Genomic DNA, 27,186 nt, shown 5'->3' on the forward strand with positions numbered 1-27,186 from the left:
CCTCTCCCTGGGGAACTGTCCCCATCCCAGGGACTGATCACTCAACATCACCGTCTCTCACTCGTGACCCCAATAGTTCATCCATTCTGCATCTCTCCCCTCTGCGTCCCTCCACCCTCCAAGAGGGTGTTAAAGCAGTTCTCCTGGGGTCTGGGAATAGCCTTGAGCCCAAAGCCTTCCCTCAAGAAACCCCCTCCTCCAGGAAGCCTGGCTTGATGCCTCCTCCTGACCTTCCCAAGCTCAGGAGCATCCCTGAGAGGAATTTCACCTTGCAGGGAAGATGGATGAGTTTGTGGCTTCCCTGGAGATAATGCCCCCCTGCTTCGGAAAGGTCTAAATGAGACAGGACCATGGAAGGGAAATCGCAAAGGGCTGGCCATGGTCCAAATGTGCCCCACGGGCTCCGACTCCTGCTGGAGAGCACACGGGGACCACAGATAGGGCCGTGGGGAGGCAGCAATGGCAGGATAGACAATGTGCATGGAAAGGGCATCTGGGGTGGCTGGAAGACCCATGGCTCCCCGTCCCAGGGGAGGGGATTGCAGGCTGAACCCTGCAACTCTGAGAGGTGGCCTTCTGAGCAAACTGGAGCCCTGAGATGAGCACAAACACCTCTGGTGATTTGGAAGCAGGTGGGTCACTGCTAGAGAACCAGCATACAGATCCCAAACACAGGCTCTGACCTCCCCTTTCTCTACTGCTGTGATACGTCCACCAGTCAGTCAGTCAGTCAGTCAACAAACATCGGGGCTCAAGTGCATGCCAGGAGCTCAGAACACGGAGCACACTGTTTCTCTCCTACTGCAGTTTAGAGTCTAGGGAAAAAGCCAGGCCTGACGAAGAGCTCACAGGAGACCTACTACATCCCAAGCGGGATACAGAGTGGGGAGGAGGGGCTGGTCAGTGAACTGGGAGGGCGTCCCCAGATCAGGGTGCTGGGGGCCCAGGCAGGGTAGCCAGAGGAGGGGTGTTCAGAGGCTGAGACTTCCTGAGGGAAGGTGGGTAGGGTCTCTCTCTGCTGAGAGAAAGAAGGTGACAACCTTCCTGTGCATTCCTGCTCTGTGAGCAAACGGAAGGCCCAAGACACGGCTAAATCTGAAAGCCATGCCACCGGACCAGAGATGCTCAGCGCCAAGGACCTCACACTGCAGTGTGTAAAATTCGAGAAGAGGCCACGTGGATCCATCTCGACGGACATAGGCCAGAGCCATCGAGCAGCCGTGGGCAGGGGAGGGCAGTGAGGGGACTTCTGGCCCATGCTGAGAACATTCTGGATCTTGACAGGCATGTGGGTGACACAGGCGGCCACGTATGCCGAGACACACTTCGACTCCACATCTGATCACATGTAAATTATCCTTCGATGATGGGATGGGGGGGACATCACTCATACATATGTATGCATCTTTCCCTTAACACAGGAGGGAGGTCACTGGGCACATTCTGGGGACAAGTCAGGCCCCTGTGGCAAGAGCTTGCTAGGGGAGGGTAAGGAGCTTAGAAGGCCCCTCACCCAGCCTGGGGGGGTGGTTGCAGTGTTCAAGGATGGGTAAGGTCCTAGAAAGGACAGGAGGGAGGTGTCAGTGCAGCAAAATGTCACAACCCCTTTGTGAGGCAGGAGCTGGGGGCATCTGCCTGTCCAGCAGGGAACAAGAGGCAGCACCCATCCTCTGGAAAGGGGGCTCCTGGGAGCTACCACTGCAGGTGTCCTGGGGGGATGGGTAACACTTTGCCTCCAGGCTGCAAAGCACTAGGGGCTCCCTCCAGGGCCGCAGGGGTCATGAATGAGGATCCGGGAGCCACAGACAGACCTTTTCCTCTCGCTCTGTTTCCAAGCCAGCCTGGAGCCTAGGGGACCCAGGCTGGTAAGGAAGGGGGTCAGCCAGAAGTCAGCAGCCCCCTCTAGCTCCTCCAAATATAAGAAGCACTCCGAAGGGGACGTACAGAGGGACGGAGGGGTCAAGAGGAGGGGACCGAGGCGGCTGAGCCTGTCCAGGGCTCCAAGGACACTTCCCCTGACTCTCTTTACCCTGTGGTTACCCACAGTCCAAGTACACACAGAATGACTAATGACAGTGACTGTGACAATGACCGCCACCAGCTGCTGAGCCTGTCCTCTGAGCAAGGCACTGGTAAAACACTTTCCCATGCGCGATTCACAAAACAGATGCCAAGGCTCTCAGAAGAAGCTTCTCGTATTATTATATGCTCCTGATTCTCCAACCTGGGTTTAGAGATGGGAAATAACTTGCCCCAAGTCACAAGGTTGGAAGGGGCAGCAAGAGGACACAAACAGAGACAGCTGACCCAGTTGCCCTCACCTCCGGGGTCACCCTGTCCATCACCCTGCCACTGGCCCAACTTCTCCAACTCACCTGTTACAGGGACATTTCTGCGCGGAACGGCAGAACGGTGGCTCACACTGGACATACTTGTGACAAATCCCAAACCCGTGTCATCAGAAACACCCCCAGGGTCCAAGCCCCAGGGTAGCCAAGACCAGGACCTCACCAAGGTCCCAAAGAAGGGAAAGCAGAGAAAAGACAACCTGCCAAAGCCCATTCCCCGCCACCTCGGTGTTCCCAACCTGGGAAATGGGCTTCATCCCTCCTCCCTCACAGAACAGGACAGATCCTGGAGGCGCTGGAACAGATTCTGGACCCCAGAAATAGCAGTACCATCAGTAATATAATTGAAATGATATAAAGTCTGGAATTTGCTTAAAAGTATCTAGCAGAAGAGAACCAAAAAAATTTAAAAATGCACAGTAGGGGGTAGGGTAACAGACAAAAAGAAAGATCAGCAGAAATCTGCTGAAGCTGGTGATGGGCACAGAGGGGCCGATTATGCTTGCCACCTTTGATGGGTGCTTTAAAGGGGTACCTGGATGGCTCAGCTGGTAGGGCATCTGAGTCTTGATTTTGGCTCAGGTCATGATCTCAGGGTCATGGGATCGAACCCTGCATGGGGAAGGGGGCGGCCCACGCTAGCAGGGAATCTGCTTGAGATTCTCCCGCTGCCCCTTCTCCCTGCCTCGCGCTCTCTCTCAAATAAATAAATAAATCTTTAAAATGCCAATATCGATTGCCCACGGTTTAGGGGGAAAGCAGTATGAACCTGGGTATCAGATCTCATGGGAGACTTTCCTACTTCTCTTAATCACCATCATCATATTTTTTTTTAAAACAGGCTCCATGCCCGGTGTGGGACTTGACCTCACGACCCAGAGATCAAGAGTCACACACTCCCACCAGCTGAGCCAGCCAGGCACCTCAGCGCTAACATTTTTTTGAGCCCCTACCATGTGCCAGGCACTGTGTTCAGCACTGAACGTCCATGGGAAGCCGGAGGCAAGTCTCCTGTCATTAGCAGTCTTTCCATTGGGGAAACTGAGGCATGGAACAGGGAAACCCAATCCGTTCCCAGGGTCACGCTGCCACACGTCATGCTGGAGCAGTGTGCTCTGTGCCCTCTGCTGCCATGCGGCTTACTATGCCAACACTGTTCCCCATGTGCCTTCAGGGAAGACAAGGAAGACCTTTCAGAGCCCGGAAGTCAGCCCGGGTCTCACGGCAGAACAGTCATCCCAGTGAATATAAAGGCAATGTCGGTTGCTGGTTTCTGAAGCCTATGCCTGTCCAGCTCAGGGGAGCACGGCCTCCATTCAGCCCTCACGGCAACCCTACAAGGGAGCCATCGTGGGCCCATTTTACAGAGATGGCAACCGAGACTCAGAAGAGGGATTATTTGCTATAATTAAGTGGAAAAGCAAGCCTTCCCTCCCCTGCCTGCCAGTTAGGGTTCACAGCCAAGAATCTGGCAGGCCCCCACCCCAGGAGAAAGAACTGCTGAACAAGGGCAGTTTAACACCACCAAGGACTGATAAGGCTACCTATGCACTCTATGCATGTTGTGTGTGTAACCCTCAGGACCTTCCGAAAGTTGGCACTGAGATGAACCCATCTGGTAGAGGGGAACACAGAGGCCCTGAACCAGCAAGCTCCTCGCCTGCAGCCATCTGACCAGCAAGAGGTAGGAGCGAGGATTCGAACCCACAGACGGCTGGCTTCCGGAGTTCATGCCCTTGACCTCCATACCAAGTGGCAAGCGCACAACACAAGCCACGGGCAGAAAGGAAGATGCCAGGAGGTCACAAGAGGCCAAGACACCCGAGGAGGAGAGGAACGACTTTGTCCAAGCACAGCTGCAAAGGTTACCTCCAAGGAAAAACTAAATGACAAACCGCAGACTCTTAATCCAGGGACCCCCACCTCCAGGAGTACATTGCACGGGAATACCCAATTCCCACGAAGACACGGGGACACGTGCTTCCATCCCCATGCGCCGGGAAACGCTTCCGCATCTGTGTTAAGGACGCGAAGGTCCACCCACACCACAGAATACGGCACAGCCAAGAAAAAGATGGACGAAATCCTCCCTCTGCTGTGCAGCCAGGGAGATAAAGTGAGAAAAAGCAACTTACAGGGCAATGGGGAAAGCATTTGAAAGATATCTTTTTTTTTTAAGATTTTATTTATTTGTTTAAGAGAAAGAGAGAGCATGAGCAGAGAGAGGGGCAGAGGGAGAGGGAGAAGTGGGCTCCCCGCTGATCAGGGAGCCCAATGCAGGACTCGATCCCAGGACCCTGGGATTATAACCTGAGCCGAAGGCAGACACCTAACCAACTGAGCCACCCAGGCTCTCCAAGGAATATTCTCGAAGACATACACACGATTATAAATATGTGTGCACAGAACATCAGGACTGGGGAGCTGCCTTGGGGTGGGGAGGGAGAAAGGAAAGACTTACTATGTATTTTGAATTTCTCTCCTGTGCCACTTGAGGGGCGGTGGGAAGGAGAGACAGAATGAAGCTGCTTCCTCCTTGGAGTCTTTGCAGACCACCCAGACAGAATTACTCAAATCCCATAGCTGTGAACCCAGCTCTGGAGACAACACTTGCCTCCAGCCTCCTCCTGGATGGGGTCCCTGACACACAGTAGGCCCTCAGGAAGCTTAACTGGAAACCATTAAAGAACAAAAGCATTCTCCCCCGTCTCTCATGCCAACAGATCCCAAGCCACCATGAAGCCACAAACTTGGACACGAAACTAACTGTCACCAAACAAGAAATGTCTGAGAAAACTCTCTCCACTGGGGGACTCTTGCGTGTCACCGAGACACAAAGGCTTCAGCCGATGGGAACAAAACCATAATGCCTGGTACGTGAGGCAGGGGAGGATTCGGAAGGAACGAGTAAGGAGGGAATCTTTGGGGACAATTCAGCCAAACATCTCCCATGGGTCTCTGGGTGAAGCGTCCTACTCTGGGGAGCCAACTCCAGCAGCCCCTTCGTCTTCCAACAGGGGAGACAAAACTCAGATATGAAGAGGGAATTAGTAGGGAGCAATTCATTCTGGATGGTGGGGGGAGCTGTTTCCCTCCCGGACGTAGCTCAGGTCAGTTGTTTCCACGGAGCAGGTGCCTGCCAGGGGAAGGACCCAAAAGAGACCAGAGCAAGATAACTATGCCCCCTACCCCTCTCCCGGCCGGGCGGGGCAGGGAAAAAGGCAGCCCCTCACTGCTTTCCAAGCCCAGGCCCGCTGGAAAGGAATGCCATGTCTTCCTGTTTCCAATTAACTCCCCCCCCCACCACCACCAGCAGCCCTCTGCATTCTTGAGACCAAGAGTCAAGACAGCCACAGGGGAGAGCTGGGAGTCCTGGCGGGAACTCCACTGGTGGCTGGGCCTAGGGCTAAAAGGCAGCCCCCCAGAACCTGAGGAACCCCACCCCCACCCCAGAACCTTCCTACCAGGCCTCGGTGCTTGCCGCTGACCCCTTCCAAAGCTCTTGGGGGTGGGAGGGAAGACCCCAAATCCCGAGGGAAGGCTGGGGAAGGCCCCAGAGGCCTCTGGGAAGGAAGTGGGGGGGCGGAGCCCAGGCCTGTCCCTCTAGGGCCTTACTCATGCTCCTCCACTCAAAAAAAAAAAAAAAAAATCAGTTCCTATTTTCAGGAAACACTCAGGCTTGAGGGACCGACCTGGATGTTTCCCACAGCCCCTCTCCTCCTGCCCCAAAGGAATTATTATGCCTCAGGAAGGAAGATATTTACACATCAAGGACGGGACTGCCAGATAAGGGACCAGGGCTCTCTCCAAGCATAGTCTCCCCAAGCTCTGCTGACACATGGGGAACCCCTCTCCCACTCTCTTCCAGTCTCTGCAGTCTGGGTTGGGGTCCCGTCCCAGCCAAGGAACGGGCTTTCCTCGGGCTCAGTTTTCTCATCTGTAAAATGGCAAGATCATCCACGTTACCCTCTTCACTGGGTGGGGGAGGGGCCTCCCCAGCCCCGCTCCCTCAGCAACCCCCCACAAGTTTATTCAGCACCAGTCTATCCTGAAGGGGAAGGGTCCTGTTCAGAGAGCTGGCAGGGGGAATGTCCCTGATTTTCAGATGGCCCTCACCGCTCCTGCTCCTCCTCCCCTCTCCACCCCCAGAGCCACAGAGACCTCCTTCAGGCCTTTTGCTACTGTCCCAACATCCCTCCCCATCCCCTACAGGCACACCTATCCTGTCTGCTGAATGACAAAAATAACACATTTGGATAATTCCCTCACCCACCTCAAGGTCATCTAAGGGAACTGTAATTATTATCACCTGCAGATAAAGAAACTGAGGACGAGGGACTCAAGGGACCCGCCTAAGGCTGCACAGTGGGACAGGGGGTCTGCCACCAGCCACAGGGAGGATGGGAGAGAAGGTTCTCTGCCAGGGCGCCATGGAAAGTGGCAGCACAGAGTGACCACGAAGGTCCCCAACAGCAGCTAGGCTTGCCTGCTGGTGGGGCTAAGTCCCAGCTCAGCAGGTGGAGGAAGAGAAGGATGATGATGGGGCCCGCTCCCAGGCGCTCCCCCCAGGCCCCCCACCCAGCGAGGCCTGCGGCACCCCTTCCCAACCCACACACCTCTAAGTCTCAGTTCTTGCCAGTAAGCGCTCTGCTCCTAGCCACGTGTGAAATGATTCTGCTCTCAGCCCAACTGCCAGGTATCTTTACTTCTTCCCAAAAACCAGCAAGGAGTGGAGGTGAGAGGGGAGACACCGGGTGACCAGACACATACACACACACAGACAATAGTTCCTTCCAGGTTATTATTACATTTGAGACCAAAGTCAAGTGAAATCAACAGTACAAAGTCCCAAAGAGGGGTACAGGAGAACTTAACAGTCTTGAGCTCAGTTGGAGAAACCGGAAATGGTTGCAAATTGGCACTGTGTGACCCTGGGCAAGTCACTGAACCTCTCTGAGCCTCCATTAGCCCGTCTGCAAAATGGGAATAATCACTGCCCCTACTTCCTTCGGGGGCTGTGGCCAGTGTGTAGCAGAAGCCAATCCATAAGGCTCCCCGAAGTAGAGAGATGTTATTTTGGGCTTCTAGGTGTGGGGGATCTACAGGGGAGGGCACAGTAGGTAAGTCCCACCAGACATATCAGCAAAAGGGAAGGGGATCATTCCTGAACTGTCCAACTCCCCCTGTTCTCACACCACCCCACAGGTCACAGTTGTCCGAGCCCCTTATGCCCACCCTGGGTAAAAGTGCACAGAGAGAGCGAGCGAACTATGTCCCTGCCAAAGGCACCGGCAGAAAGGAGATGCAAAGGAAACGCAAACAGTCGGTCCATCCCCAGATGGTTATTATTCTATCCAAGGGCCGTGTGACAAAAGGGGCTGATTGTCCGGACTTGAGGCTGGGCTCGGACTGCAGCCCACAGCCTGGGAACACCAGAGGGCTGGGACCTGTCACCCCAGCCTCCCTGGGAGAGCTGACACAGCGGCCTCTGACCCCACCTCCCAGGAAGTTCAGCTGCTCAGAACCACAAAGCAAAACAAAGGGGCGCGGAGAGGAAGGAGCCACCGTACCTTCCGATCAACCGCTGGCCCCAGAGCCCCAAGCCCCAAGCCCGGAGCCAGAGCCCGAGCAGGAGACCCGGCGCGGCTGCTCGCCCGGCTCTCTGCTGGCCGCTGACTAAGGCCCGGGCAGCCCGTGGTCCCTTGTCTCCCCGCGGCCGCCCGTGACAGGAGCCGGGGAAGCAGACGAGGGGCAGCCAGGGATGGGAAAACCAGATGGCTCCATCCCTCCTCCCTCCTCCTCCATCCCTCCCTCCGGGTGCCCGCGGGCCTGGCCGCCCTCCGCAGGGGCCCGGGGAGGCCGCGGGCCCGGCTCGTCCGGGCTCACCCCAGGGAAAGGGTTGCCTTTGTCTAAAGGTCACCACCCGAGCGCGGTGCCCGGGCTGGGCCTGGTGCCTCCCATTCCCAGGCCGAGGGGGTGGAGATGGGGGGCCGCCCCAAATGTCGGGAGGTGACAGGGGTAAGGCTCCCCTCCCTCCCCTCCCCCTTCCCGTAACGGCCCCCTCCGGGACCAGCCAGCTAGCGGGGGAGGGGGTCAACTCCCTTCCTCGCTGGGGGTTGGGGGACCAAGTCAACTCCTTTCATTGTTTAGGGGCGGTGGGGAGGGGGAGACCCAACGGCCTCCTTCCGCATCCATCCCTCCCCAGCCTGCCGGAGGCCCCGTTTCTTCGCGGCACCCCCGGCAGGGATTTGGGGAGGGGGCGCAGAGGACCGCGAGAGGGGGAGATGAAGGCTCGCCACCTCCGGCCGGGAGAGCACGAACCGCTGCCCCATTGCCCTCTTCTTCTCCGAAAGGCGGGGAGCAGGGTAAGGAGAGGGGGCCCCCGGGCCGGGGGAGGGGGGGTCTCCCCGCCCCTCCCCCCGTGGAACGTTAGGTCTCGTTTTTCCGCCGCTCCATTGTATCCCCGGCAGCCGGCGGGAGGGCCGGGGAGGCACCGGGCGCCGGGTTTGGGCAGGGGAGCCCGGGGTGGGGGGGTCCCCGCAGGATCGGGGCGGCGGTGATGGTGGGAGAGACGCGGCGGGTGGGGGGGCTGCCGGGGGTGGTGGGCGCCGAGCAGAAAAAGAGGCAGCGGGCGCTGCGCCCCGGTTGGGGGGCTGAGTGTGTGAGTGTCGGGGGGGTGGGTTCGGCCCCGGCTCCGGCTCCCCCCACACACACCCTCGCCGCCAACCCCCACTCCCCCCTCGCTTTTGCGCCCTGTCACAGCCCCGACTCGCAGGTAGAGAGAGTTAAGAGATTTAAAGAGAAATTGCTACATTGTGAGAAACTCACCCTGATGTTTGAGCAGCCGTCGGCGCGGGGTCTCCGAGACGGCCCCGCACGGGCTGCAAAGGGAGGACCCAGAAGGGGCCGACCGGCCGGGCCGGTCAGCGCACTGCCTGATCGCATGGCGGCCGCCCGGCAGCCTCCGCCAGGGCCCTGCCGCCGCCCCGCGCCGCGGCCCGGGCGCCCCGGACCCGCGCGCGCTCCGGGGAGGACCCCTCGGGTTTGGAAAAAAAAAAAAAAAAAAATTAATTAAATGCAAAAGAAAAAAAAAAAAAACCTTGCAGGTTTTGTGTCCGCCCCCCCTTCCTCCTCCTCCTCCTCCTCCCTCCGCCCTCGCCGGGGGACGGGCTTGGGGGAGGCCCCGCCCCGCGCTCCGCACACCAGCCCCGGCTCCGGACGCCGAGCGGCGGGCCCGGGAGCAAATGGGAGGCCGAGGACGCCCGGGGGGGGTGCCTTGCGCGCCAGCGCCGCCCCCTCCCCGGCCCCAGTCTCGGGGGTTTGGGGTCGCGCCTTCCCAGGCTCTGGTAGAGTCGGCCGACTGCCGCGCACGGCGTTCCGGGTTGGGGGAAATGGCTGAGGGATTCGCGCTCCCAGACCCCGGGCGTCCAGTCCGCTGGGGAAAGGGGTGCCGTACGCCCGGGGCGCGCGCCGGACGCGGGGGACAGTCGCCAGGCGGGAGGACGCGCCCAGAGCGGGTGCCGAAGGTTCGAAAAGGTAGCGGGAGTAGAGGATAAAGAGGGGGCGCCTCGCCGTTGGAACCGCGAAGGAGCCGGGAACCGAAGCGAAGAGGGTGGAAGGCGGCGGGCAAGGGGGGTGTTTGGGGTGACCGGCCGGGACCCCGGGCATGGCTTGATCACTCACCTCAATCGGTCTTTGCTGACCTGCGACGGCCCCGGGGTGGGGGGCGCCGGGAACGCGGGGTCCAACTTCAGAGCTTCCTAGAGGCCTCACGGCCGGCGCTGATGGGATTCCCAGAAGCCCCAGGACGTCTCGGTGGTGTTGGGTCCGTTTCCGCCCCACCAGCCCGTGAACGCCTTGCGGGCGGGACGCTTAGATTCCCTCGTTCGTTCAGGGAACGCTCGGTGGGCCCCTACTGTGTGTCCTCTGCGGTGCTGGGGGCCCAGCGGGGACCCAAATGGGCCGGACCAGCCTGCCCTTAAGGGGTGCACAGGCCTGGGAGGCCTCTCTATAGGTTTTTTGTTACCTTCGGCCTCCTCAGTGCCCTAAAAAGCTCCGTGCACACAGAAGCTGCTTAATAAATGTGTGTTCGATGAATTAATGATGGAGAACTGTGTTTTAAGTTTTAGTATTTATCCTACTATCTTGGTGGTACCCTTCATATTTTTTAAGATATTACGGGCCCTGACTCCAACCGGTGAAGCCCGCGGTTCCCGTTCTGCGTTTGCCGCGTCCTTGCTGTGTGGCCTTGAGCGAGTGACTTAACGTCTCTGTACCTCCATTACCTCATCTCAATCATAGGCCTCACTTCACAAGGTCGTTAGGACCAGATACGCGCTTGTGAAGATCTGCACCTGGTAGGAAATGCCAGATCAGTGCAGACCATTTGTGATTATTATGTAGAAAGTAAACTTAATCAGCTTTGGGTTACCCCAAACAGGAGACAGTGGTGAATAATCCATAATAATAATAAGTTACAAAATAATCCGTAACTTATATTGGGATCGTACTGGAAGTATGAGACCCTTTGGAGAAGGGCCATATACACGTGGACTTGTGCAGCTTGCCCTTCTATTTGCTGCAATTGAGCTCCAGGGCCAAGCACAATGTTTTCAGACCTCAGTAGCGCCCGCTAGGAAGAGACCTCTAGCCACCGCCATCTAGAAACCTTGAATCCCAGTTTACAGTGTAGAGAAGTAAATTGGCTTTGAGAGGGGAAGTATTTCGGACCAGTGCCACACAACCACGAAGTAGGACCTGATTTGAGCTGGGTGGCACTTGGGTCTGTCAAAGCTGCCAGCCCCCACTGGGAGAGCTCAGCACTTGAAGACTGGTTAAAAGTTAGTAGACTGCAATAAAAGATCTAACTTCACTTACCCCCCTGCATTGCACGACAGGGGAACACTGGTATCTGCACACCTCTCCCCCCCAAGAACACTGCCTGGTTCTTCATGCTCAAGAAATTCTTTGGAACAAAGAGAATACCTACCCTCCCACAGACACATCTGACCTCTTTGGAAGACAGTCTTGATGCTATGCCACTTGGAATGGGCCTGGCTAGATGTAAAGGAAGCCAAGAAAAAGTCAACCCCAAACCTAGCCATGACTGGCCAAGCCCTGGGGTATCAAATGTCCAAGGCCAGTGTAGGGGTCATTATCTGCTCAAACGAGAAGTGACCTGCTGTCTTTTGGGGATGGTACCCATTATCCCTTTGAGAATTCCACACAAGTCAGGAGTTCTAGGTTAAGGGTTAAGTTGGTGGTGAGACCCAGATAGGTTCAGCTCCTTGTGGGGACCAAGCCAGGACACCCTGGCGTTTGTTCTGTCACCAACTGGCTCTGAGTCATCAGATGAACTTGGGGTGAGTCACTTTTCTTCCAGCTCCTCCACTTTCTCATCAGTCCAATGGGAGTGTATAGTCAGACACCGAGAACCCCCACCCCACCCCAGCATTTTATCATGAAAATTTTAAAGTGGTGAACACCTAATTATCCGCCACTGAGATCGGACTGTCAGTGTGTCACTCCCCTGACTTCATCACACATCTGCAACTGTCCTTCCATCAAATCCATCTTATTGGTCCATGTGTTACAGACATGTGTTACCTCCCCCTTAACTCGGTTAACCCGGTAATGCTAACTCCCCACTCTGATCAATGCTCTGATGAGCGGAGTAACCCTCTGAGCCAGGTGCTGGCTCTCTTTTAAACCTCAATTCTATCCTCTATTTTGTGAAGGAGAAACAGATTCAGAGAGGGTAAGACACCAGATCAAGGTCACAGAGCTTGGGAGTCAAACCCGGCTCCGTGTCCCCTGGGTCCGAACTTTGTATGAGGATCACAGAGAGGCTGAAACAAGACAAGGATCCCGAAGGTCATAGGGACAAAGCAGTGTACAGATGTGAAAGATGAGGACCAGACCTATCCTCAACCAGCAAATAGGCTACATCTCTGTGTTCTGCTACCCCTCTCCTCCTCTCTCCCCACCTCAGGGTCCTTGCCTCCCAAGTTGGGACTTAATCCCATATGGGTCACAGTATCTCCTCTTTACTAACATAAGGCTGGGCAGGTGACAGACACTTCATAAGCGTTTGCTGAATGAATAAGGGGGTCCAAACAAGTTTTCTGTAAGGAAAACGGCCTCTCTAGGCCCTTGTGGCCCTCTCAACAACAAGCAAAGCCCTAGACATTGGACCTGAGCTTATTAAAACGCCACAGCCCCAACACAAGCTTGGATTTCTGCCCTTCATCTCAACACTTAATGGGACTGTTTTCATTATAACCGAGCAGCTGAAAAGGAACAGCAGGAAACCCACTATTGGCCATGGAAGGATCCAGTACATTGGAGGACTAAGCCGCCCTAACCCAGGGTTTTTTTCCACTTCAAGCCCACTGGTTGCAAGTCCTCTTTGCGTTCCCAATCCTCCAGCCAGGGCAGCTCTCCTCGCCCCCCAACGCCCTCTTGCCCAAGTATCACAGCATTTTCTGTCTCATCCAGTCCCACTGCTAGTCCTTCCTCGCCCCACCCTCAGCTCTGCCAACAATCCCCTTTACCTGTAACTGAGGCCTGCCTCTCCTACCAGCCCTGCACTCCAGCTCCCACCTTGCAGGACCCTCACCAACGTCTGGCCTGATGGCCATCTCCCTACAGAGAAGGGGTGGGTTTTCTTGGGTCCCTCTCAAAGTCAAAACCCGGCCCGTTGCGGCCCGTTGCGGCCCGTTGCGGCCCCTCCCTCGCACGGGCTGCTGCAAAGTTGAAAACTTCGCCAACCCAAGTTCTGTTTCTTCATCTGGGAGGATGCTGGTGTTCTTGGTTTTCGTTTCAGCCGCACACTTAACGATTCGTGCACTTTTCTGTATGTATGGAACACTTCAGTAACAAGAGGAAACAAAAGAAGAAGCCTTGCCCGATTCTAAAACACTCTGCGGTCCCTTCAGGTTTCGATTCAATGGGGTTTGAGAAGAGAAAGTTTCCATCAGGGACCTCTCCAAGGACCCGGGTTTTAGTCGCGAGGTGAGGAAAGAAGGGGAAATCAGAGGGCACTAATTCCCACCTCTGCCCTCTGACCGCGCCCTTTAAATATGGCTCGTACAAGGGGAGTGCGCTGCCCCAGCTCCTGGCCCTACTGGTCCGCTCTGAAGGCAGACGCCGAGAGCGAGAACGAAATCAGGCAGTTGCGAGCCCAACCCGGACTCGGGTCCTCAGCGCGGCAAGTGCGGGGGGCGGGGTCTGATCGCCCATTGGCCCAAGCCTGGGGGCGGGGCCACCTCTCTGTCCCACCCCCAACCCCTACAGGGTTCTTTGGGCCTCGCGCTGGCTCGGGGAATTATTCATCGAGAGGCGGGGCCTGGGTTTGTTTACACGCTGCCATTGGCTGGATTTGAATCGGCCCGACTGCGGGCCGGCCGCGGGGCGGGGCTTTGGAGGGCCGGGGCCCGCGCCTGACAGCTAGCACCCGCGCTGAGCGCGCCGCGGGTGCAGTGGGGTTCGGGCTGTGGGGGTACCCTGGGCAGATGCGGGTAGCGGCGGTGGGCAAGTTGGAGCTTCCGTTCATTTCTCGACAAATGCTAATCAAGGATCGGGTTGGGGAGCATGGTTTTTGTTTTTCTAAAAACGCCTGAGAGGTGGAAAAAAACACAGAACAACACACGAGCCAGGAAACAACCTAACTGTCCATGGATGGGGGACTCGTTAAATAAACTGTGGCCTGACCCATAATGGGACACGAAGTAATCCTAAAATGAGGAAGTCATACCCGAATCGACACAGCACAAGCTATTTTTCCGGTCAAGAAAAAAAAAAGCCAAAGAGGGGAGCAGAGTGTATAATGATTTAAAAGTGGGGGAGTGGGTGAAAAGAAATACAAGCTTTTGCTTCTCAAAGGCTCAGAGTATCTTTGAAAGCGAAAACAAACTGGTAACAGCATTTGTCCCTGGAGAGGAAGACAGGGTAGGGGAGGGTGGATCTTTCTGTACTTTTGCACAAAAGTTCGAACCTTGTATCATCCATTCAAAGAAATACATACACTGTAAACAAAAATACTGAGTTCTGAGAACTCTCCCTTTGCACCCTCCCACCTTGCCCCTACTCCCCCTGAGGAAACTCTTGACTTGGCTATAGAGGTTGTGGGCCCCAGACCTGCACCCCCTGTACCTCCACAATGGCCTTGGGGGTTGGGGAGGGCCTGGCTGGGAATGAGTGTCTTCAATAACTCCTGTACTACCGCATAGCCAGACCCAACGAAGAGAGTGCCTTTGTTGCTTTAAGCAATTTAGTAATCACCCCGGGGATTTAACATCCTAAGGGGCTGCCTTAGCTGTGCTTGGGGGACCATGAGGAGAAACAAACCTAACCAAGCCCTTTTAGGAAAGAAGCATAAGAAAATCTAGGAGAGCCCCTTTAAGAAGGGTAGTCAGCCTCACTGATAAACCCCTTCTGAGGTTGTAGGGATCCACTGACTGAATGGGCAGAGGGGAGCCCTGTCCCTGGTTTTGAATTGCTTGAAAACTCCCGTGTTCTGGGAGATCTAGGGAAGAGGATGAGAACAGCTTCCGGCAGCTAATGAGTTTGGGACTGTTACGGTTCTTACTTGTGAAGATTTCCTCTGTATAAATTTCGATGATCCGGGGTTTGTGAAACATTTAGTTTGCCGTGAAAGTCACCCAAGCCTAGAGTGAAAATTTGCCCATCTACAAGATGTAGTTATGGCCAGTCCTGGTGTTTAAAGTCAGTGAATGCCCGATCAAGTCTTAGCAGATTGGACAGTCTAATATCATCCCTGGTTTACACACATGGAAACTGAGTCACAGAGAGGTTACAAAATTGCCAAGATCAGGCTGCGTGGGGACTCGAACCCAGGCAGCCCTGCTCCAAACCTCATACTTTTTAACTGCCTTATTACACTTGCCCCTAAAAACTGTTCTGTCCTCATGGAAGTGAACTGTTTTGCAACTATCTTCTGTGGTAGAGAGTTTTTTTGTTTTTGTTTTTAAAGGTTTATTAATTTATTAGAGAGAGAGCATGGGGTGGGGGCGGGGAGAGGAACAGAGCATCATCACCATCACGGGGGCCTGATCCCACCAGGACCATGAAATCATGACCTGAACCAAAATCAAGAGTCGGATGCTTAACCTAATGATCCACCCAGGTGCTCCTGTCTTGTTTTTAATAAAAGAATTCCTGGCGGTTCTTTCTAAAATTCTACACTAGGGCAAAATTTTTTAAAGTACCGTTCACAGAGAAAATGTTTTGCCCTTGGCCCTTTTACCCATTAAACATTTATTTATTGCTTATTATGTGCCAGGCACACTTCTAAGCCTTTCATACACATCAGCTCACTGAATCTTTGCAACAACCCAGAAGTCAAAAGTGTTACCACTCTCATGGATGGAGAAACTAAAGTACAGAGAAGTGAAATAAACTGGCCCATGTCCCCACATCTCCCTGCAGAAAAGAGAAAAAGAAGAGCAAGGAGAACAGGCAGGACATGGCTGGAGAGAGAGGAAGGTGTCCAAAGTTGCTAGGAGAGAGGAAAGAATGGGGGCTGACAGGTCGTGATGTCAGGGATCCCAGCATTGAACCCCATATTGGGCTCCATGCTCAGTGGGGAGTCTGCTTGGAGATTCTTTCCCTCTGCCCCTCACCCCCTCAAATCAATAAATAAATCTTTAAAAAGAAAAAAAGAATGGGAGCTGAGATAAACCTTTGGATTGGCAAACGTGGAGAAAATGGCTTTTAGGGGAGGTGCGATGGGGCGGGGGAGGGGAGCTGTGGGTAGTTTGCAAAAGGTGCCCAAAGTCAGCAGTCACCAGGGAGATGCAAATCAAAACCACAGTAAGACACTCTTCCACGCTCAGTAGAATGGCCATGATGAGAAAAGGGGACAAGAACAAGTGTTAGCAAGGATGCGGTAAAATCAGAACTGCCATACACTGCTGGTCGGTAAAATGGTCTAGCCACGAGTTTGGTGTTTCCCTCTGTAACCAGCACATAGAATCACCATAGACCCACTTCCAGTTATACACCCCCCAAATAATTGAAACCACATGTTCAAACAATAATTTGGACAAGACTGTTCATAGCGGCACTACTCACAATAGCCAAAAGGGGAAAACCCATGCATCTATCAGTAGATAAATGAATAAACAAAATGTGGTGAACCCATGCAATAGAGTAGTATATGGCCCCAAAAAGGAACCAAGTGCTGGCACCTGATATAACGTGGATGCATACACGATGAAAATATAAGGCTGGGCTCCTGGATGGCTCAGTTGGTTAAGCTTCTGCTTCCAGCTCAGATCATGATCTTGGAGTCTGGGGATCGAACCCTGCGTCCAGCTCTCTGCTCAGCAGGAAGCCTGCTGCTCCCTCTCCCACTCCCCTACTGGTGTCCCCTCTGTCGCTGGGTCTCTCTCTGTCAAATAAACAAATAAAATCTTCAAAAAAAATAAAAGGTTAAAAATTGTAATATGCAGCGAAGAAGGAAAGCAGTGGTGTTGAGCACAGACGGCTTTAAAAGTAATTCACGTGGCAGTGTATTCAAGGAGAGGAGCCAGAAATAGCTGGAGAGGGGCCAGGTGGAGGGAAAGAAGGGGGACATTGGGGGAAGTGGAAGGGAAGTGGGGTCCAGTCAGTGCACCTGCTCTGGAGGGATTAGAGAGAGCCCAGGGCAGACCTCATAAAGCTCTCCCAGGTCTATGGAGGATACAGACCCATCCCCAGTGTTGTCAGGGCTGGCATGGGGGACGAAGGGGGATCTGGGAGCCCGGAGCCCCAGCCTGGGGTTCAGAAAGTCTTCCTGGCAGAGGAGAATTGATAAAGAGGAGTTTGATAGGAAAACATAGTGCAGGGAGGAGTGTTGATTTTCTGGGCCCAGAGTGGAGAGAGAGCCCAGAGTTCCTGAAGCACAGATGAGACTTGACATTCCCGATGGAAACGGTGCTAGGGCTCCCTAGTGCCCTTGGCAGAAGGGCTCCACACCCTGAGGCAGCTCAGCACTGTTCTTTCAACACAGGTTCCCTGAGCCCCTGCTCTGTGCCCCACACTATGCAGGTGATGCTGGGGACACGCCCAGCCCTGCCAGACCCCAGCAGGAGAGGGGCAGGATGGGGGGAACAGACATAAAGCAAACTATTCCCCAAGTGATAGCTATTAATTAGCCTGGTGGCGGCTATGGAAGGTCAGGCATAGTTAAGCCGGACCCTGGGGACTTCTCAACTTCTGGGATTCCCAAAGGACTATTTCACAATTTGTGCAGAATACCGCATTTACTGTTTATATTTTTAATTTGTTCTTTCAACCAGCTTGGTTTTTTTCTTCCTCAAATGGATTCCCATGGGGCTACCTTAGGCTCATCCTAAGCACCAATAGTCATGAAATCACAGGTGTGTTGGACTGGTTCCTTCCTTCCCCCCAAGACCCCGCCTCCCCTGGCATGCATTAAAATAAACTCATGAAAATAAGTCACCTGGAAATGATCTCAAATGCTACTTTGGGAGCCCAGGACCTGATCTCCAGGGATTAAGGGTGACCTTCTGCAGGAAGTCAGTTGTAAGCTAAAACTCCAAGGTGATAGAGTTTGTCCAACAAGGGTGGAAGGGAAGAGCAGGTACAAAGGTCCAGAGGCAGCACTGGCAGGGTTAGAAGTCAGGTCAGGCTGCTGGAGTGTTGGAAGCTTAGCTGAGCGAAGCCAAAGGACTCTGTGTATGTATACCATGGATTTGCGGTCTGATCCCAAAGATACACAGTCATTGATACACAGTCATTGAAAGGCTTGCTGTCAGCATTGTTACTTTAAGTCACTATGCAATTCCCATACCATAAAACTCACTCATTTTAAGTGTACAATTCACTTTTTTTGTGAATTCACATTCACAATTTAAGTGTACAGTTCAGTGGTTTTCCGTACATTCCCGAGGCTGGGCAACCATCCCCCCTACCTAGTTCCAGAACATTCCATCACCCAACAAGAAACCCTATACCCAGCAGCAGTCACTCCCCATTTTCCTTCCCCACCAACCTTAGGCAACCACCAATCTGCTTTCTGTCTCTAGGGATCTGTCTGTCATGGACATTACACATAAATAGAATCAATCATACAAAGGGGGCCTCGTGTGGCTGGCTTCTGTTACTTAGCATAGTGTTTTCCAAGTTCACCCATGTAGCCGGGATCAGTAGGTCATTCCTTTTTATGGCTAAGTAATATTCTGCTGATTTGGTATACCACATCTGGTTCCCACGTTCAGGTAAGAGTCATTGGGGCTGTTTCCACTTTTGGGGTATTGGGAATAACACTGCTTTGTACATCGACGCCCAAGTTTTTGTGACAACACAGGTTTTCACTTCTCTTGGGTATCGACCAAGGAGCGGAATGAATGTTTTTGTTCTTGTTTTTATTTTTATTTATTATTTATGTGTTTTTCTTATGGGTTTACTTATGGGTTTTTCGTTTAGATGTTAGTTATTTATCTGAGAGAGAGAGACAGAGAGAGCATGAGCAGAGGAGAGGAGCAGAGGGACAAGCCGACACTCCACTGAGTGCAGAGCCGGACACTGGGCTCAATCCCAGGACCTGAGATCATAACCTGAGCCAAAGGCAGACACTTAACGGACTGAGCTACGCAAGCGCCCCCTGTGTGGTTTTGTTTTGTTTTGTTCTGTTTTTTAAAATAGACTCTGCACTGTGCTCGGAGTTTGAACTCTTGCCCCTGAGATCAAGGCCTGAGCTGAGATCAAGAGTCCAGCACTTAACCGGCTGAGCCACCCAGGCACCCCCTGTTGTCTTATTTTTCACCTGAAATAAGATCGAACTATAGAAAACTAGCAGGAAGGGTAAAAACTCTTCCCTCGATTCATTAGTTAATCACATTTTGCCACATTTGCTTTATGTCACGCCTTTCCGAACATTTGAGGCGACTGTGCACCCTGTATCCCTCGATCCCTATAAACGCCTTGGCATGGAGCTACAGAACAAAGAGATTCTCTTCCACAACCCCAGGACCATTACTGAAATCAGGAAACAGAACCCTGCCACACTGTTTAATCCACAAATTCAAACCTTTCCATTCATGTCTGTAACGTCTCTTACAGCAGTGTGCTGCCTAGTCCAGGATCTCACCCCAGACCCTGCACTGTTCAGGGTCACATCTCCGAAGGGTCTTAGGAAATGGGGAGCCTTGATCAGCTTCCTCTCTTTGACTGTCGTTGGGGGAGGAGATTGGAGCAGGGAGAGAAGAGGAAGCAGGAGGAGAGTGAGAAGGCGGTGCTCACAGTCAGAAAGAGAAATTGAGGAACCAGATGGATCTTGGTTCAAACCGTGACCCAGTGATTCAATGACGGTGGCCCTGGGCAAGTGACTGAACCTCAGTTGTCTCATCAGAAGAATGGGACCAACCCATAGGCTCGCTGGGAGAGCAGAGCCCCGGCACCTTGGAGCGAGCCAGCCCCCGGCACATCCTGTCATCCCCATTCTTTCCCTGCCAATTACCAGGACTCGGAACAATCCCAGGTGCCCTGAATCTTCAGACATCCTTTTTGGCTCCTCACAAAAAACAACGGGCTAGAAGCAGGTATTACCATCATCTACGCATTATAGAGGAGACATGTTCATTCTTTCCGGCCGCTCTAGCAGAACACCCCAGACTGGGTGACTTCCAACCAGCTGGAGTCTCTTCCTCACAGTTCTGGAGGCAGGTAAGTCCAAGATCAAGACTCAGGCAGACTCGGCCTCCAGGGAGGACCCACTTCCTGCTTCATAGACAGTCTGCGTCTTCCTATGTCCTCCCGTGGTGGAAGTGGGTCTCCTGTATGGGGTCATTAACTTCATTCAGCAGAACTCTACCCTCATGACCCTACTACCTTTACCCCTCAAAGGCCCAGCCTGCAAATACCATCATTTTGGGGATGTGGGGAGGTTTTACCCTATAGATTTGGGTGGGTGGGGGGAGCACACAAACATTCGGTCTACAGCAGGAGAAAACTGAGGCACAGAGAGGCCACCCAACTAGTCAGCAGCAGAATCAGTATTAACAAGCAGACCACACCCCCCACACACCCATACGTGTGGTTGTCGCCAGTCTAGGCAAGAGAAGATGGCGGTCTGGCCCAGGATGGAAACAGAGGACTGACCCCCCCGCCCAGGAAAAACAGTGACTGACTGGGGAGGGGGCTGAGAAAGCAGAAGTCTAGGCCAAACCCCTCCCGAGCACTGGAGGAGAAATACCTTCTCGAGGGAGATGGAAGGAAATGAGAAAAGGTTGGGAAACCAGAGGAAGCCCAGTCCTGAAGTATGTCCTGGGGCCTTCAGCATCCAGGGATGGTTGGAGGTGTGGTTGGGGGCTTGGGGAGTGAGGAATGAGACAGAGTCCCCAGAGGATATCCAAGGGACTCACAGGACAAATTGGAGAACAGAGTGAAGCCAGAAAGCAAGGAGTGTTGGGCAAAGGGTCTGTGGCAAATGGGACTCAGGCCTTAGCAAGCTCAGAGGAAAGAAACCAAGTCAGAAAAAGCAAATCTCCGTCTCCCCTACCCCCAGGCCACCCTTATGCACCCCTCCCCAGTGCAAGCCCTTTGCTACGGGACTCTGTGGCTCCTCCCACAAGAGGTGAGCTCTACCTCTTCATGCCCTGACCTGGAACCCGCAGCTTGCTCTGGCCAGGGGAATGCCCCAGAGCAACAGACATGGGTCCCACGACAAGGCCCCAAGATGTCTGAGAGTTGCTCCTCTCTCTCTTGCTCCTTTGCCTTTGCCACCAGAACGTGCCTGGGCTAGCCTGCTGGATGGATATGAGGGGGATGTAGAGAAGAACTGAGTCATCCCAACCGAAGTCATTCCAAACCAGCCAGCCTCTAGCTAACCTGCTGGAGGAAGGCAGACGCAGGAGCGAGCCCCAGCCAGCTCAGCCGAGCCTGGCCCAGATGAGCAGAATGGTCCACGTGAACCAAATATACGTGAGAAAAAAAATAATAAGCAGTTATTGTCTTAAGCCACTCTGTTTTGAGATGGTTTGTTAGGCAGCTGTAGCTGACTGATACAAGGGACAGACTAAGAGCTGAGATAAAGGTGTGGGCATCCCCAAGACCTAGTACTTTAGGCTTTATTGAATGACAAAGGAAATCCAAGATTTTCTCTTTCCTTCAAACTCCCCTCCAAATTCTTATTCCAATATGCAAGTCTCCTCTTTCCTCTAATAATACAGTGTATCCCCCTTCTAGGGATGCTGGATTAACACTTTTAAGAGAGAGACAATTGTCAGAGAACAATGGCTTTGGAGCTCATGCCATCTATGAGCTGAGAGCTCTCGCGACCACTTAAGTAAAGGACCAGTGGTCTTAATTTCAAAGGAAGTGATGGTCTTCCTGAATTTTGGGCAATGAGCTGATAGGTCCTGGTGGAAGGGAGGCCAGCACCAAACGCAGCCACCTGTATCCCCCGTACGAAGATGGCTTTGACCCATGTCTCCTTGGATGCGTCCCTTCTTTTCAGTGGGGAGTTTGCTTCTCCCTCTCCATCTCTCAAATAAATAAATAAAATCTTAAAAAAAAAAAAAAAAGGTCATTCTGCAAGGCATCCAATGACATTGACTGTCATCAAACAAAACAGAAAACAGAGCAACCCCTTCCCCCTAAAAGGATTGTAAGGAGAGGGAGCTGAAATGACTCACAACACATCTCCCCCCACTTCCCTCCCCAATCCACATTAATCAAAGACATTCATGGCGGCTTCTTCCTGACGCCAGTCTAGTGTTAAGGAGTGCAGGCTCTGGAAGGAGGCCTCTGGCTTTGTTTCCCATCTCTGCCACCTACTGGCTGTGTGCCTAGGATAAGTCACCCACCTCTCTGTGCCTAAGTCTCCCCATCTGTAACAACTGTCCTCTGAGAATGGAGTGGATGTGAAGGGCTTGGGGACCGTACCTGGAGATTTTGTGTCATTCTTAGTGATAAGCCCTGTCGGGTAGGGGACACAGGAACCTAGGGGACACAGGGCCCAGTCCTTACGGAACAAGCAGAGGAGACATGTTTAGTGCGTAGTTACACAGCGAGTGATTTAATTATAGTTAAAACCAGAATCTGATCACCTCTCCCCACCACTGTCCCTACTAACCGAGTCCAGGCCGCTGTTACCGCCTATATGGCTGGGTGCGATAGAATGTTGCTCCAGGTGAGACTCACGCAGCGTCTGATGTTAAAAATCACTGGGGAAGGGCGCCTGGGTGGCTCAGTGGGTTAAAGCCTCTGCCTTTGGCTCAGGTTATGATCTCAGGTCCTAGGATGGAGCCTCACATCAGGCTCTCTGCTCAGCAGGGAGCCTGCTTCTTCCTCTCTCTCTCTGCCTGCCTCTCTGTCTACTTGTGATCTCTGTCGTCAAATAAATAAATAAAATCTAAAAAAAAAATTTTTTTTTTTAAATCACTGGGGAAACCTTGGTGGGGAGCTGGGTGTTCACAGTCTCGAGGCATCCCCTCCCAACTACGGGCTAAAGAGGAAAGGCTCCTTGGACGTTGAAATCCGTCTGTGATTTTCGGGTCCCCCTTCTGACCAGGTGGAGACGTTCCCATCTGCCTTTTTTCTTTTCTTTAAGATTTTATTTATTTATCTGACAGAAATCACAAGCAGGCAGACAGAGAGAGAAGAGGAAGCAGGCTCCCCACTGAGCAGAGAGCCCGACGAGGGACCCAATCCCAGGTCCCCGAGACCATGACCTGAGCCAAAGGCAGAGGCCCAACCCACTGAGCCACCCAGGCACACCCCCACATCTGCCTTTTAGAAAGGACCGCAGCAGGTGGAGGTAAGGCCAGACTGTCCTGGGAGGTGGAGATGAGGGAGAAAGACAGGGAGAAGATGGAGAAGCTGATGTCAAATAGGGAGAGAAGTGGAAGGAAAGGGAAGAAGAGAGGAGGGGAGGGAGAATGGGGATAACTTTGATCCAGAGGGGACGCAAGTTGGGGTTTGGGGGTTGAAAGGGAGGGGTCACAGAAGGGGAAGAAGATGAGGGGCTTGTGCACTGGGGATGGGCAACAAGGGAATCCAGCTTCATGGATTCATGAAGTTTGCCCACAGGGAAGTGTGGGACAGGGTCATCAGCTGGAGGGCAGGTGGAGGGTGTGGGAGGACTGCAAGGACACCTTCCTCTTTTGAGCAAGCAGGCACCAGAGCCTATGGCGAGGATTCCCTGTGCCTGTGTGAGGTCTGTGATTTCTCTGGTTCAGGTAAAACCCGTTGGGCTGGCTGGGTGGTTTCTTCCCACCGCGTTCAGCTGGCGGAGAAGATAGATGGTTGGTGTTTGGCCAGGTGTGTACTGCCGAGGAAGAGGGGGCGAGGAGTGTGGAGGTGCTTGAAGGAAGTGAGTCAAACATGCAAAAAGGGGAGGAGGGCTGAGTCAAGCAAAGACGTGAAGAAACGGTGGCGGAGAGGAGAAACCAGGGGTTAGGGTGGACCTCTCACTCCTTCTGGAAAGACTTTTCTTTGGCTTCACTGGGGTTCCTTCCACTTCCCTGCTTCCCCCCTTTGCAGTGTCCTCACTGACTGACCCCTCCAATGCCCTACACTTTTCCAAGTGCAAGTCAGCCACCTCGCCTCCCCTTTCCTATGCCTTCCAAGGGTTTGGTGACCACAGATAACTTTGATCCCTAAGTGAGAAGCACTGTCCCAACCTGTTGGAAAGGAGGTCTGCAGGTAGGTGGGGGAGTGGTGGGAGGCGAAAGGACCATGGGGACAAGCCTGCCCACCAATACCCCAGAGAAAGCGCAGGGAGGGTCTGACTTCAGAGACGGGAAGGTTTCCTGTGGCCATTGCAGCGACTTCCAAACCTGACTATACACCAGAGTTGCCCAGGCAGCTTAAAAACCGAAAAATGCTGGGGTGTCTGGGTGGCTCAGTCAGTTACACGTCTGCCTTTGGCTCGGGTCATGATCTTGGGGTCCTGGGATGGAGTCCCACATCAGGCTCCCTGCTCAGCGGTGAGTCTACTTCTCCCCCTGCCCCTCCCCCTGCTTGTGCTCTCTCTCTCTTAAATAAATAAATAAGAAATCTTTAAAAAACAAAACAAAACAATGCCCAGGTCCACACCTGCTCAATTAATTCACCATCTCTGGGCCTGAGACCAGGCTGGCCCTCGAACAGTGCACTTGCCTCCTTTGCCATTCTGTTTGGGGTTGGTTGTGCAAAATTTGGTCACACCAGGGAAGAAGCTATTGGAAGGTGGTGATTTTTGCCTCCCCTCCCAGATTCTCCTCTGCGATTATGTATAATCAACCTTGGGACAGCTCTCATTATCACCCAGCATATTATTAATATTAATATTTTTTAAAATATTTAATTTATTTATTTTAGAGAGAAGGGGAGGAGCTGAGGGAGAAGGAAAGAGAGAGAATTCCAAGCACACTCCAAAGCCCAAGATGGGCTCAGTCCCCGGACCCGAGACCATGACCTGAGCCAAAATCAAGAGCTGCATATCCAACTGACTGAGCCAACTGGGCTCCCCTTAATATGAATATTTTTAAAGTGAGATATTTGGAGGACAATTGAGGAAATCTGAATGTGGACAATATATTAGATAGAAACCACTGAGTGAGTCTTAATATGCTCATTTATCTTCTGGTCAAGCCTGACCCAGAACCATACATGGAAGGAAAGTAAGAGAAACGGGGCTCCAAAAGAGCTAAGCTTCACGGTATGAAGCCACAGCAGGCCCAGAGGGGCATTTTTGTAAATGTCAATCAGATTGTGCCCCACCCCCATGTGGCCCTTTCCTGGATGTGGTGTGAGCTATCCGAACCCCTTCCCAGGGCCCATCTGGGGCCATCACCTGCCTCCCTAGCCTCAGCCAGTACCCCTGACCTGCTTGCCAGAACCACTCCAGTCTTGGAGTGGCTGGAACTCCTCAGACCTCTTCCTGGTGTCATGACCTTTGGACTTGAAGTTCCCTTTGCCTGGAATTTGTGCTCTGCATGCTGCATGACTCTTTCAACCTTTGGGTCTCAATTCACATGCTACCTCCTCCAAGAAGCCTTCATGGGTCGCACTACCCAAGGCAGCATCTCTCAGCCTTCAAGGTGAACATGAATCCCATGGGAATCTTTCTAAAATAAAATGCAAGGCCTCCTAAATCAGGGGGTCTGGGATGGGGCTGAACTTGTGCCTCTCTAGTGCTGCTGCTGGTGGCACACCCTGGTTTGAGAAGCGAATGCTCTAAAGCTGTGTGTTTCTTCCTTTTATAGCTCTCACTCACTGTACCCTGGAGTTAACTTGTTTCTTTTCTTGCTGATTTATGCCTACAACACAAGAACTTGAACCCAGGAGGCCGCAGAGAGGGTCTGCTTGTTCACAGCAGCGTCCTGGCACAGAGCGGGTGCTCCAAATTCATTAAATGCCTGACTGCAGGGGACTCAAGGATACAAAGAGAGGGTCCCCAACCAGAGGGTAGTGAAGGGTAAACTCACACTCACAGTGAGATAACGGAAGTGTAGCAGAGTACCGGGAAGGCTTACCAACAGGTCATATTTCTTCTTAATTATTTTTTTAAGTAAATCTCTACGTCCAACATGGGCCTAAAACTCAGGGCGCTGAGATCAAGGGTCACATGCATCACCAACTGAGCCTGCCAGGCATCCTGAGGAGGGTTATTTTTAAAGAAGGCTAATCTTAACTTTGATACTTAATCTTTATTATTATTACATATATATCTCATTTTTAAGATTTTATTTATTTATGAGAGAGAGAGCGTGCATGAGCAGAGGGGAGGGGTAGAAGGAGAGGGAGAAGCAGTCTTCCCCATTGAGCAGGGAACCTGATGCAGGGCTCAAACCACCCTGAGACCATGAGCTGAGCCAAAGGCAGACGCCAACCGACTCTGTGTCTCTTTTTCTCTCTGAAGTCTCTCAGTCATAAAGTTGGAAAGGGTTGTCTTAGCCCATTTGGACTGCCAGAGCAAAAAATATCATAATCTGGGTAGCTTACAAACAATAAACATGTACTTCTCACAGTTCTGGAGGCTGGGAAGTCCAAGGTCACGGTGCTGGCAGAGTTTCTGCCACTATTATCTCACGTGGCAGAAAGGGTGAAGGAGCTCTCTGGTGTCTCTTAAAAGGGCCCTAATCTCATCAGTGAAGGCTCAGCCTCCTGCTCTAACCATGCCCCGGGTCCCACATCCTGATACCATCATACTGCCGGAGTAGGTTTCAGCAAAAGAATGGGGGGGTACAAACATTCAGCCCAGAGCAGGGTGGGTCCTTTCCTCTCATCTCCTATGAGGTTAGCACATTACTGGAGGCATAACTGGACACTAGTAAATACGTGCTCAAATCATATTTATTCATTAAGGTGCCTGAAGGTCACACTTGAAAAAAATTTAATAGCAAGTGATGGTTGAGCATTGTCAAAGGCAAATATCACGTGATCCTCTTTTAGTGCAATATCGTTGGTCTCCCCTCTCCCCTGCCCTCAACCATCCAGTTCATACAAACTCCCAGATGCCCCCATGCACAAATCCTGGGGGAGAGGGAAAAGCCTTGGGTCCAGGAGTCAGGACAGATGCACCTGGCTCTGTTTCTGCCACGGACTTGCTGTGTGACTTGGGGCAAGTCGCTTGCCCTCTCTGGGCCTCTGTTTCCAGATCTGTGCACATTGAAAATGTTGGACCCAAATGGCCTCTCTGCTCCTTTCCAGTTCTATGTCCTATTCCATTTTCCTAAACTGAAGTAAGTTTTCTCTGGCGGTTTTAGGGGAATTCTGAGGCTGTGCCTGGGAGAAGAGGACATGTCCTCAGGGTGGGAAGGACCCTGGCCTGAGGAGCTGACCCCCTAGAGTCATGCTGCCAGCCAGCACTACGAGAAGAGATCAG

General features: G+C 53.0%; 1 protein-coding gene across 3 annotated transcripts in view; it reads right to left on the minus strand.

Annotated features, from left to right (window-relative positions):
• The window catches only part of BICRA (BRD4 interacting chromatin remodeling complex associated protein), a 74,999-nt gene extending 65,700 nt beyond the window's left edge, over positions 1 to 9,299 (minus strand). For 2 of the 3 annotated variants that reach the window (XM_044257009.1, XM_044257005.1), the window contains exon 1: positions 9,177 to 9,299. The gene's annotated coding sequence lies outside the window, so the exon portion shown is untranslated. Of the gene's footprint in view, positions 1 to 4,809; positions 4,842 to 9,176 lie in introns of those variants that run through there. The other variant, XM_044257007.1, reaches the window with a different exon arrangement.
• Positions 9,300 to 27,186: the final 17,887 nt, after the last annotated feature.

Source organism: Neovison vison, chromosome 7 (genome assembly GCF_020171115.1).
Source record: "Neovison vison isolate M4711 chromosome 7, ASM_NN_V1, whole genome shotgun sequence".
NCBI lineage: Eukaryota > Metazoa > Chordata > Mammalia > Carnivora > Mustelidae > Neogale > Neogale vison.